At 41.8% G+C, this 12534-nt stretch overlaps 1 protein-coding gene across 2 annotated transcripts in view; it reads left to right on the forward strand.

The window, feature by feature from the left end:
* The window catches only part of Ppm1l (protein phosphatase, Mg2+/Mn2+ dependent 1L), a 282442-nt gene that overhangs the window by 26688 nt on the left and 243220 nt on the right, over positions 1-12534 (forward strand). Inside the window, exon 1 of one of the 2 annotated variants that reach the window (XM_060378422.1) lies at positions 9322-10409. The exons of the other annotated variant lie outside the window; for it this stretch is intronic. The gene's annotated coding sequence lies outside the window, so the exon portion shown is untranslated. Of the gene's footprint in view, positions 1-9321; positions 10410-12534 lie in introns of those variants that run through there. 2 annotated transcript variants of the gene reach the window in all.

Below are 12534 nucleotides of genomic sequence, written 5' to 3' on the forward strand. Positions count from 1 at the left end.
GTTTGCATGAGATTATGTATTGGAATAACCTGGACATAATTAGGATTTACCAGATTTCTTAATAATGATTCAATCCTTAGCATGCCAATTTCTTTTCTTAAAATTTTCCTTAAGAGCTTGCATTTTAGTCTTATAGTACAATTATAAATTTTGTTTCATCATCAGTCCATTGATCCATCCATCATTGATCCAGCTATCAATCCACTCATCCCTCCATCATCCATCATCCTTCAGTCACTCTTCCCAGACTCCTTCATTAAGCATTACATTACACCAGACATGGTTCTAGGGGCTGGAATTAGAGTAGCCTCCAGGGTAGGGAAGACCTGCTTTTTGTTTTTTTGTGTGTGTTTGTTTCCTTTGAGACATGTCTCGTCATATAACCCAGGACAGCCTGGAACTAGCTATCCTCCTGCCTCAGACTTCTGAGTCCTAGGGTTATAGGTGTTCACAGGTCTTGCCCAGACATGAAATCTGCATTCTAGTAGGAAAATAGAAAGTTATTTTTTAAAAATTAGAAAGTATCAAGTGGTGATTCGCAATGCAATTAAAAGTATAAATAGGAGATATAGGCCATTGAGTATGCTTCTTTTGGTTGGATAGACAGGAAGGGCTGCTTGGATAAAGTGACATTTTACTAAGAATTAAATTACGAGGCCTTGGCTATATTAAGACCTGCAGGGAGAACATTCCTGGCCTAGGGGCCAGCTAGTGCAGGGGCATAATAAGCTTGTGTTAGTGTAAAAGAGTAGGCTGGGGTAGCTTCTAGAGTTGGGCATGAAGTTACTGTGTTTGGAACTTCCCATGCTGAGATGTGTGGGTACGTGTTATTTTACAACTACGACTGTGAGCTATTGCACAATAGCCCAGTGTCAGCATACCCAACAACCTTCGTTATACTAGCCTTTGGAGAGAATGAAAGTAAAAGCCTTATTTTAATATAGTGAAGTAAATGGCTTAAAATCCAAGGTGTAGGTGGCCCTGCTAACATGACTAATTTTTGTGTTAGCTAATGAGAGGTGATTAAAGTAATATGCTTATATAATTAACTTTTAATTATTTTCCTTAGTGCCATTTAGTTTATGATAATTCTTCAAATACTGAAGCATAACATGAGAAGCAAAAACTGACAGATTTTTACAAAACATCACTCATTTGATGCAGCTTAGAATTAAAGATAAAAGTATATTTTGTAAAAAAATAAAGCTTTTTAATTTTCTAACTTACTTTATTTATTTATTTATCTATCTATGTGTATGGATGTTTTGTTTGCATGTATCTCTCTGCACTGTGTGTGTGCCTGGTGCCTTGAGGCCAGAAGAGGGTATTGAATCCCTGGGATTGGATTACAGATGGATGTGGGCTGCCCTGTGGATTATAGGAATCAAACCCTAGTCCTTTGGAAGAATAGCCGCTGCTCTTTACCTGTGTGTCATCTTTCCAGCCCTTACTTCTAATTTTAGAAGAGGTTTGGATTTGGAGAGGTGTAAGAAACACGGGAGAGTTCTGATATACCCAGGTTTCCCTATTAATTTCTTAGGCATTTGAATAATAGATTTGTCAAAACTAATGAACCATTATGCATACAGTACTTTAAAAAAACAAAACAAAACAAAAAAAAACAGAAGTCCATACTTGCAAAGCAGTTTTGATGTTAACTACCTGATGTTAATACGGATTTCATAGGTTGATGGCATAGTTTTTCCAAAAGATTTTTCTCATTTCAGATACCAGCTGCAAATTCTTGGCGCTCCTGGGATGCCCCTGTTTCTGATAGAGGTTTCTACTATCAGTAACTCACTTCAGTAACTTACAGGAAAGTGGGAAAGCACTACACCTAGGCTTAAAGGTTTGTGCATAGGATAAAATCTGTAGCAGAATTTTAGCAGAGCCATTGTATCTGGCATGAATTCCCAAGTGATGGCACCTAGGCTTTGAAGTAGCCCTTTTGTTGATAGTGTGATTGTTATCTGAGATTTATGGAGTTGCTCTTGCTGAAGGATTTACAGAACCTCTGCATAATTTAGTCCAGAGACATCCGTGGTAACCCAAGAAGTCTCCTACGGCTGAGAGTGGCTTGGGTAATAGTTTTCAGACAACCCATAGATCAGATAAGAGGTTTTGATACTGACTTGCTAAAGGTGCCTTTTGTGTCACAATGAAGAGACTTCTGCAAGGCAGTTTGGAGTTCAATCCTTCAGAGGCTGATCCGTCCTGCTGCTGAGAAGCCTAAATTCATCCTACAATGTTTCCTTTCTTCTGTTGTCCAGTGTAACCCAGACACAATCTTTGCCAGTATGTGAAGATTATTTGAATATAATATATATAGAACATATGTATATACATATATACAATGTATGTAGACATATATACATATACACACATATATACATATACACATATACATACCACATATATGTATGTGCATATATATATACTTAGAGGAATTACTTTGAGAAAACATGATTACTGTATTAAATCTTACAGTTATTAAGGGGGGAGAAAGTGTTGTTTTATTTTGGGTGGTGCTAGGGATTGACTCTAGGGCCTTGTGCCTGTGAGGGAAGCATTTTGCTCTTGAGGCAGAGGCAACCTGGGGATAGTGCATTCTGAGTTAGCTTCACCCTCCTGTGACTGCTGTCCCAGCTCCTGTGGGACATTTTTGCCACATGCAAGTCCTTTGAAACCTTGGGTCTGAATAGTCACTGGCCAACAGCTGCCATAGAGGGGAAGGTGGCTTGCATCCATCTTTTCCCTGTTACTCCTTCAAGTGCGCCAAGCAGGGATCTTGTAACATCCAGCACCACTCAGCCCTTTGCCTGAAGTTCTCGGTGGGCTGGTCAATCCAAGCAGTGGCGGCGGCGGCAGCAGGGTTCTCTTCACTGTGTGGCAGGGAAATGCAGAGTGTGCTGGAGAAACAGCCCCACTTAGGGCCTTGGGGGAGCTTGGGAGATTAGCCCGGGTTGGCTCTGCGGGGTGCAAGGGAGGAAATGAAGGCCTGCTTGTTAGCCTTGGCAGGTGAATTCACCCTCATGCCAGTTAAACCGACTTTTATTGGGGCAGAAATATCACTTGTGGACTTGAACATCGGATAAAAATGGCAAAGTACCACCTACAGGGTGGTTTGGACAATCTATTTTCTTTAAAATTATAATCTGTCAGTATTCTCCCCCTCCCCCGCCCCCTGCACTGACTCTTCCAGTTTAGTAATATTCAAAAATATTACCTCTTTTTCTTAGTAACTCTAGACTAGGGTTTCCCAGTCTTAACACTATTGACATGTGGGGCTGGATAGTTTCTTTGTTTGTTTGTTTGTTTCTCTCTCTTTTTCTTTCTCTCTTTCTGCCTTTTTTCCCTCTCTTTCTCCCTCCCTCCTCCTCCCTCCTCTCTTATCTTTTGTGGTATTGGGGCCTGTGCATGCTAGACGAGGTATCTCCTGTGGCTAGTCCTTCAGTTTTTATTGTGGGATTGTTGTATGTGCTGTAGGGTTTTAGGCACAACCCTGGCCTCTACTACTAGATTCTAGTAGTGGCTTTCACTTGCTCCAGATTGTAGCGAGGAGAACTTTTTCCAGACATGGCCAGTTTATTGCATGGCAGGTAGGCCTGCTGGTTTATCTTGGGTTAGCATAGCCTGGAGAACCCCATTTTGACCCTAGGTTGGCATTGTCATACACCATCACCAGCGTCGTGGTTTTTTCTGGCTGTCAAACAGGGTAATTATTTATGCCCTTTATCATGTCTCCAGATCCAGTGTAGAGTAACGCATTAACAAATAGCTGTGTAGCAAATCTATCTTGGTGCAGTATTATACAATTTACAACTTAAACTGAAGCTAACTAGCTCAGCACTGCCTAATTTTACTCTTGCTTATCTTTTTCATTTTAGAACATTGCAAACATTTGCTCACTTATCTCTCCACCAAGCCTCTCAGGACTACCCTCACGGTTTTCATCTGCAGCTCTTAGATCTTGGAGAAGTTTTTGCAAAGCGATGTTACAGATCTGAGTCATTGGCCCATCTAAGTTTCCAAACCCGAGGGAACCAGCCAGCTCCAGGGACTACCTGCTCTTAATCTCCTCCCTCAACTCCAAGCGGGGAGCATAGGAGAACCCTGGTTTGGGAACATGGAAATGCATAGTCATGTGATTGAACGTTTTCTGTATGTTGTATGTTGTAGGTAAAGGTGTACCGAGTCTCTTTGCCTTTATGTGAAAATGGTGTGAGGCTGAAGGGGGCCTGCGAACATCTCTTGCCTCCAGTGCCTTCTTTTGAGTTCCTGTGTGGAAACACTCTTTTTTTGGAGCTGGCATTTTTGGAGAAGCTGCCTTGAACTTTGGAGTTGGAAGGCTCTGCATTTAAATTGTTGTTGCCCTTTTACCAGCCGGGCGGCTCATCCATAAAAGAAGTAGTATATGTGCTGCCTCCCCCGACTTGTAGGATGGAGTCTGATTAAATCAGATAGTGCCCTTTCCTGGGGACTTGGGTGCATGACAGGAAGCTAGTGAAAGGCAGCTTCTATTCTTCCTCTCTCTCTGCTTTCCTTACTGGTCACCCCCCAAAGCCAGTCGCTTGCAAATACCAGGTCCTCTCCCACTGGCTTTCGTGGGCTCGCCCTGACTGCTGCCCTTTGTCGTGTCTCGGCATGGTCACGGTCTGGCCCTGGGCACGTGCTGATCTGTTTGCCTGGTTCAGGCAGCTGTCTGTGTGGCTTGCTCCTTTAGGTATCCACTGCGTATCCCCCTTCAGATAGGCTGTCTGACCGCTGAAGATACGGTAGGACTTGCCGGTTATTCTCTGGTGGTTCTCATTCTCCCGACTCAATGGCGTTGCTTTCCCTGTGGCCCATTCTTTATGGGCATGCTGTTTATCTCTGTCTCTCAGCATATGAGGCTGACAAGGACAGGGACTCAGTTGCTACATCTTCGGTGTCCAGATAGCACTTGGTACTCAGTCAGGTACATTAGCGAATGACTATTATTTGCTAGTCACAGCACATTTTCCTTGAGGTTTTCAAGAAAAAGATGCCACATGTGGATTTTAAAACTAGTTATTTAAGTAGTCTCAGATGATGTTGGTTTATAGGTGACCACTTCGGTCTTCAGTGTTTGATGTGAAAACACAATTTCTTCTGAGGCTTTTTTTCCCTTTATGCAGTTTTAATTTTAGAGAACTTTTAATTGCATCGTTAACATTCCTGCCTGTAGGTCACTGTTGTGTGGAGGATTGGGAAAACAGACCTGTGCTCTATTTATACCACCTCTCTGTGCCCTTCAGCTGATTGTCTAGGTCCTTAGTACCCTTCTCAATGGAGAAAGTGCACAATAGGTTTGTTTACTTACTTATCCATTAGGGAAATTTCCTTAATAGCCCAATATAGTATCAATATCTATTTCCCAGCTGATTATCAGTTGGCTAGTGTGGGAAAACTCCTGCCAAGTGTGTGACATTTTCATTTTTAATTAAAATTATTTTTATTTGAAAAGAATAGTATGTAGCATCTAAACAGTTGTGGTCTAAACAGAGTTGTGGTCATCAAAAACTAAATACATCCATTTACCCTGTGGCCTGTAAGTGCATGCACGTGCGTTTGTGTGTGTTTGTGTGTGTGTGTATGTGTGTGTGTGTGTCCATGTTTGCGCGCGTGTGTGTGCTTGCATACCATATTAAGTGTGTGGAGGAAGTCAGGAGACAATTTGCAGGAATGGTGAGTTCTGAGGATTGAACTCAGATTTCAGGCACAGGGCAAGCATTCTTCCTAGGGGAGCCACCTCACTGGTTTCTGGTCTTTTCTGTTTTAGCAGTTGTGATGACAGTTACACTGTGCTAGCCGGCGAGTTGTAATTCTTTAAGGCCCTGACCTCAGGTGCCTCCTTATCCTGCAGGTCCTCCACCTGATTGTACAGCAGCGTTCCCTCGGCTTCATTTACTTCAGAGGAAGTGCTAAGAACTGGGGGTTAGGGGAACAGCTCGGTAAAATGCTTTACAAGCATGAAGGCCCGAACCCCCAGAACCCATATATAGAAAGCTATGTATGGTGGAGTGTGCTTGTCACCCCATCACTGGGGAGGTGCAAACCATTGATTCTTGGGGCCCGTTGGTCAAGCAGCCTCTTACTTGGTGAATTCCATGCCAGTTAGAGAGCCTGTCTTAAAATCAAGAAGGGGGCTAGAGGGACGACTCACTGGTCAAGAGCACTCAATTTCCTAGCGACCGCGTGATAATTCACAACCACCCATAACTCCAGTTCCAGAGGATCTGATGCCCTTTTCTGACCTCTGTGGGCACCAGGCATGCATGTGGTGTACAGACAAACACATAGGCAAACACAAACGTAAGATAAAGAAATCTAAAATAATTTAAAAATCAAATCAAAACAAAACCCAGAAAGGATAGATTCTGAGGAACAACACCTGAAGATTCTCTGGCCTCTGTGAACACTCACTCTCTCTCTCTCTCTCTCTCTGTCTCTCTCTCTCTCTCTCTCACACACACACACACACACACACACACACACCAACCAGCAGGTCTGAACACTGCTACTATTTTTTGTTTACTCCCATGTATAAAGTTGGACAGCTTTCAAGGCTTTGCTCTGTGTATGTGTTCACAGTTTATTTAAGAAAACATAGCCTTATAAACAGGCCTACTTTTCAGTGCGGGAATGATATGCAAAAGCAGTGATAATGAGAGAAAAAGCAAAAATTTTTTTTCCATTTATTTCCTGTACCTTCTTGGTACTTTTAAAACTATTTCTTTAATTTTTACGTATGTGTACCATGAGAACTTAGGAGCCCACGGAGGCCAAAAGAGGTCATTTGAACTCCTAAAACTGGAGTTACAAATGGTTTTATGTTGCTGTGTGGGTGCGAAAGAACCAAACTGGCATCTTCTGCAAGAACAGCAAAACCTTTTATCTGCTGAGCCAGTCATCTCTCCTGTTCTACTCTCTCTCTTTTTTCTATGATTTAATTCTGTATTTACACTTTTTCTTCACTCATGTCAATAAATATTTACCTGTGCACTTTGACATTTTTCTTTTAATTTAATTTTAACTGATACATAAAAATACTTTGATATGTAGATGTTAAATCAGGTTATACATAGATATTTTCCTCAAACATGTGTCATTTCTTTAAAATTTAAAATATTGTTAGCCTGTTGAAATTTTTAGCACATAATTATGGGTTCCATTGCTGATATTAGCACACTGGAGGGTCTTGTTTTTATCTCACGGTAACGGAGCGTTCAACCATCGCTCCCTTTCTCTCTTTTCCAGTCTCAACTTCTGTTTGTGTGTTCTCATTCGAGGAAAGTTGGATGCAGCTGTCTTCCTCCATGTGGCTTATGTCACATCTAGCGAGCCCAATCGCTGTGTTCTGAATGACAAAATTTCATTATTTTTGTGACTGCACGTTGGTTGTGTGAGGTCTGTAGCACCGTTTCTTTAAATACTCGGCAGCTGATGAACACTTAAGCTGTTCCCTTGGCTGTCGTGTGCAGCGCTGCAGTGAGATGCTGACCTCATCCTTTTCGAGGTACCCAGTAATGGGATAGCTGGACCATAGGGAAGGGCCATGTTTTCGTAATGGCTGCTCTGAGTACCTCCATGGAGGTGAGCAGGGTTCCATTTTCTTCACACCCGTGTTCCTTTTGTTTTTCTCTAGCCTTTCTGAGATTAGCCATTCTTCCTGGGAGGATACGGCTGGGATTGTTTTCTTCAGTTTTGTTGAGAATGTCATTGACATTTGATAGGGCTGTATTAAATATGTTAATTACTTTGGGTAACACAGACATTTTAATTATATTGATTCAATTGTAAGCATGAGATGCTGTGTGTGTGTGTATGTGTGTTTGTGTCCTCCAGTTTTTTTTTTTTTTTTTTTTAATGAGAATTGTTTAGTTTCATTGTAGGGTTCTTTCACTTTTTTTTCATTTTATTCCTATGTATTCTATCTGTATTTTTGTAGCTACCATAAATGAAAATGTGTTGTTTATTTGTAGTTTGGGCAGTTCATGCTTAGCGTATTTCCTTTTAAAGTTCCTGATTTTTGTGTGTTGCTTCTGCGTCCTGCACCATTGTAAATTTTATCAGTTCAAATAGTTTTTTGGTACATTGGCATTGACTGTGTCTTTTGCAAATGGTAACACTTTTTCTTCCTCTTTCCTGGTTTAGATGCTTCATTTCTTCTTTTGCCTTGTTGCATTGGGTAGGAGGTCTAAAGCAAAACTGAATAAAATTAAAAGTTAGCACCCGTATCTTCTAAATCTGAAAAGGAAAATGGTTGACAACTTCCTTCCATTCAGTGTTTTGGTAGCTGCTGGCTCATATATATTCCCTCCCCAACTTTCATATATATATATATTTATTTATTTATTTTAGAACTAATTTGTTCAATTTTATAAATACCTTTTCTGTATCTATTTGGATGATCATGTGATTTGCTCTTCATTCACTTATTTATCAAATTGACTGATTTGTATGTATTGAACTGTTGATATTCATGACAGTGAATTGTTAATTATGGATCAATAATTAATAGTTATTAATTATTAATAAGAATTAGTGCACTTTTGGATTGTTTTGTTGAGGACTGTGGCCTCTGTGTTCATCAGTAATCCTGACCTGTGGTTTTCCATTTTGTCCTTTCCTTCTCTGGTTCTGGTGTTCACATAATGATGGTCTCATGCCTACATTTAGAATTCTTTCCTTGTGTACACTTGGAATACTTGAAAGTGAGCTGATACTGTAAGTACCACATTCTCTATTTCCTCCTCCTCCTTTGAGATAGGCTTTCCCTCTGTAGCCCAAAGGAGCCTCAAACTTTTGATTCTCCTGCCCCCAAGCCTCCTGAGCATAGAGATGGTGGGTGTGTGTCACGCTTGGCTATTCTTTGCTTTTGTTCTTGCTCATGAGAGAGGCATGAGGCAGCTGTTCTTTAGGTAGAGCGGGGGAGGGACACGGTTCAGTCTTGTGTCGGGCTTTGCCCCCTCCCCATGGGCGACTGTATTACTGATTCAGTAACTTTCACGGTCCTGGTCTTTTCAGGCTTTGCTTCTTCATGATTGAATCTCGGTAATGTGTTTCAGTCTGTGAGTCCATTTCTTCCAGATTTTCCAATTAGTTGGCATATGATGGTTCTACTAATCTCTAATGATCTTTTATACTTCATTGGTGTTGATTGTAACCTCTCTCTTTTCATTTCTGCTTTCTTGGATCTGAGTCTTTCCTCTCTTTTTCTTAGTCTAATTAGGGTTTGTCTGTTCATCTGTTTGAAGAAGCAGCTCACTGTTTCATGATCTTCTGTTCTTCAAAGTCCTGATTTTTCTGGTTCCTTGAGGTGCAGCAGTGGGGTGTCGTCAGAGCTCTTCCTGCACTTTCTGATGCAGGTGTGGGTTGCTGGTGCTCTCCAGGGGCACTGAGACCCGCTTGTGTATCATGCCTCCACTGACTTCCATAGGTTTTGGTGAGTCCCATCTCCATTTTCTCTTCTTTTAAGAGCTTTAGAGTTTGCCTCAACATTTTCCTTACTCATTGGTTGTTTAAGAGCAGATTGTTACAGAGACACTTGCATATCTTATGATCACTGCAGCAACATTCTCATAGCTGAGCTATGAAACCAGCCTCAGTGGCTGTTGACATAGGAAGGAGAAAATGTGGTGCTTTTATTCAGCTACAGAGAAGGATGAAATTATGTCATTTGAGGGAACATGGCTGCAACTGGGAATCATCGTATTGAGTGAAGTAAATTCATACACAGAAAGTCAAATGTTGTATTGTTTTCTCATTTTTGGATCCTGGGTTTTTTATAGAGTCATGGAGTCGTCCCTACGTATTTGTCAAATAGAAATGGGCTGTTATGGGGAACACAGAGGACTCAGGGGCCAGGGAGGGAATAGAAGAAAATACGTGATGGCTCTAGTGAAAATGGTGATGAAACCTAAACTGCATACAGTGGAAGGTCAGTAGAAAAGCAGGTTGCTGAATTTTCACGTAGTTGTTAGATAGCCCTTTAAAGGACATGAACATAACATTCAGAGCTAAACTCAGCCCCTAACGAATATTAAACCTTTGCTCTGAAGGACTTTTTGCACTTGGAGAAAAGGAAAGGTTTATTGTTGTTTGTTTGTTTGCTTTGTTTTTAATTACGAGGATGGTCTAAATCACAAGGCTAAGGAGATACTAACATTTCATTTCTGGCAATCTGCAGTAGAGAACCGTCCACTTTAACACCTCCAGTCTGTGTCCAGTCATGTGACAAGGAGCACTTAAGACGGCCATCTCTATTGCCGCTCTTCAGGAGGTGATGCAAACGATGTCTGTTCCCATGTGTGAGGGTTCTTACCTGGGTTCGATGCAGCTGCTGTGACTGCCCTGCACAGGAGAGCTGTGTGCAATTTTGTGTCCAGGTAACCTGTGCTTCCTTAATGCTACTCAGGGGCCGTCTGTGGCTTTTTGCGTTTTTCTTCTGGGTTCCTGCCTGTATTGCATTTTCCTTTTTCATTTGTTCTCTTGTCCACTTTCTAAGCCTGAGCTAATTTGACTCTGTGTCCTGACAGGACGTTTCGGGGCTTCTGTTATCTACAGCTTGGCTGTGTTTGTAGTTGATGTTCCTCACTTTTGGTTTGGGGTCATACCTAGCTTTAGCTTACAGAGTCATTCCTGGCTCTCCTGCCGGCTTCTCCTGTGTTTACAGCTATTTCTAACAGTTGCCCCAGCCAGAGGCTTCTCCCATTCTTAGCTTTCCAGATGCCCAACATTCCTTCTTTGGGCACCTTGTCCTCAGAATTCATGCTGTAAAACCCCTCCCTGAATTGCTTTCTGCCTGGAAAATCCCATCCTCACTCGGATGCTCCACAGTGTTCCAGAATTCCGGAGTGTTCTCTTAACCGCACCTTCCTGGTTTGGCCTTTCCTGCTCTCACCCTTGATTTTCACCACAAGCACCAGCATTATCATCGACACAGCCACCAGCACCAGGACTGCCAGCTCCAGGTGGCTTTTGGGGTCTGTGGCAGTCTTGTGTGGCTGAGTTGTGGTATGCCGGCTGAGTGGAAGAATTGCTAGGCCATTGTTTAGAACTGAGATTTCAGGATGTTGGGGTGACCCTGCACTGGCATTAGGATTTCTTTAAATTTTTTTAAAATAGGGGAGACATTCTCCTATGGCCATTAGGAAGAGCACTAGTATTTGCCAGTTGAGCCCTGTGCTAGGCACTTATTGTGTTTACATTTATTTATTCTCTCATTTTCTCTCCCCTCCGCACACACAGGCTCTCACTAGGTAGGGCTGGCTGGTCCCAGATGTGTTATGTAGACCATGCTGGCTTTGAACTCAACAGAGAGCCATCTGTCTCTGCCAGCTGAATGCTGGAATTACAGGCATGTACTACCATGTCCAGCTATTCTCATGTCCTCATTAAGCTCTCAGAGCATTGCTGTGGTAGAGCAAATATATAGCAAACAGAACACACACATATGGGCACAAATACACATACACATTATAGTATAAATTATAAACATCTTTAATAAAGTTGTATTAGAAGACAGTATGGTATGACGGAAAGAATGTGGACTTTGGAAAGTCACAAAGATCTGGGTTTCCATACTTTTTTTTTTTGCTGTGGAAAAGCAGTGGTTCTCTTGAGACAGTGTATTTTATTTTTAAGATCATCTTTAATTATGTGTATGTCTGTGTAAGTATGTGTGCATGAATTCTGGAGTCTACAGAGGCCAGATCTGTTGGATTCCTTGGGCGCTGGAGTTATAGGTGATATGAATTTAGTGGACAAGAGAGTCACCTGATATGGGTGTTGGGAATGGAGCCCAGATTTTTGAATGAGCAGTATGTGCTCTTAACGGCTGAGCCATTTCTCCAGCTCCAGGAAAGGTGTTTTTGTAAAGTTAATTTTTTAAAAGAAGAAAATAAAATGTAGTAAAGAGTGAAAATTAGGCTAGCCAGAAGATCACAATGTTGCTCAGCCTGGTCTCAGGTTTGTGATCTTCCTGCCTTAATGTCCTGTGCTAGGATTATAGTGCATGTACCTCCATGATTGAGTTAAAAACAGAAAACAGAAACAAAACCTAGCTACTCATACCACAGATTCATTGGAAGAAAGCAAACACAGCCTCTGGATGGAGAATGGGAAAATTCCCTTCCTGGGTTTGCTGTAAGACTCCCGAGTTCCCTGTGAGTCAATGAGAGGCGAAGTGATATTGTTGGTCAGTAGTGCATTAAGAGAACCCTAAGGGTAGCCTAGCACCTGAGCCTGAAATGTGTGTGTGTGGAAACTAAGGTTGTGACACCATTTGTTTAACCAAAATTATGCCCGTCTTGAATAAGAACTCCACACTCAGACCTCGTTCCATGTTTCAAAGAAACTACTGATTATTCAAAAATGTTAATGTCTCTATGGGGGTTGGGAGCCAGAATGGCACAGGTCTGTGATCACATAATTCTAGAGTGGAGACAAGAGGAACAAGGGTGTGAGGGAAGCCTAGGCCATACTGTGAGACCTTGTCAGGCCTAAAAACAA

The sequence above is a fragment of the Meriones unguiculatus genome, chromosome 2 (assembly GCF_030254825.1).
Source record: "Meriones unguiculatus strain TT.TT164.6M chromosome 2, Bangor_MerUng_6.1, whole genome shotgun sequence".
Classification (NCBI taxonomy): domain Eukaryota; kingdom Metazoa; phylum Chordata; class Mammalia; order Rodentia; family Muridae; genus Meriones; species Meriones unguiculatus.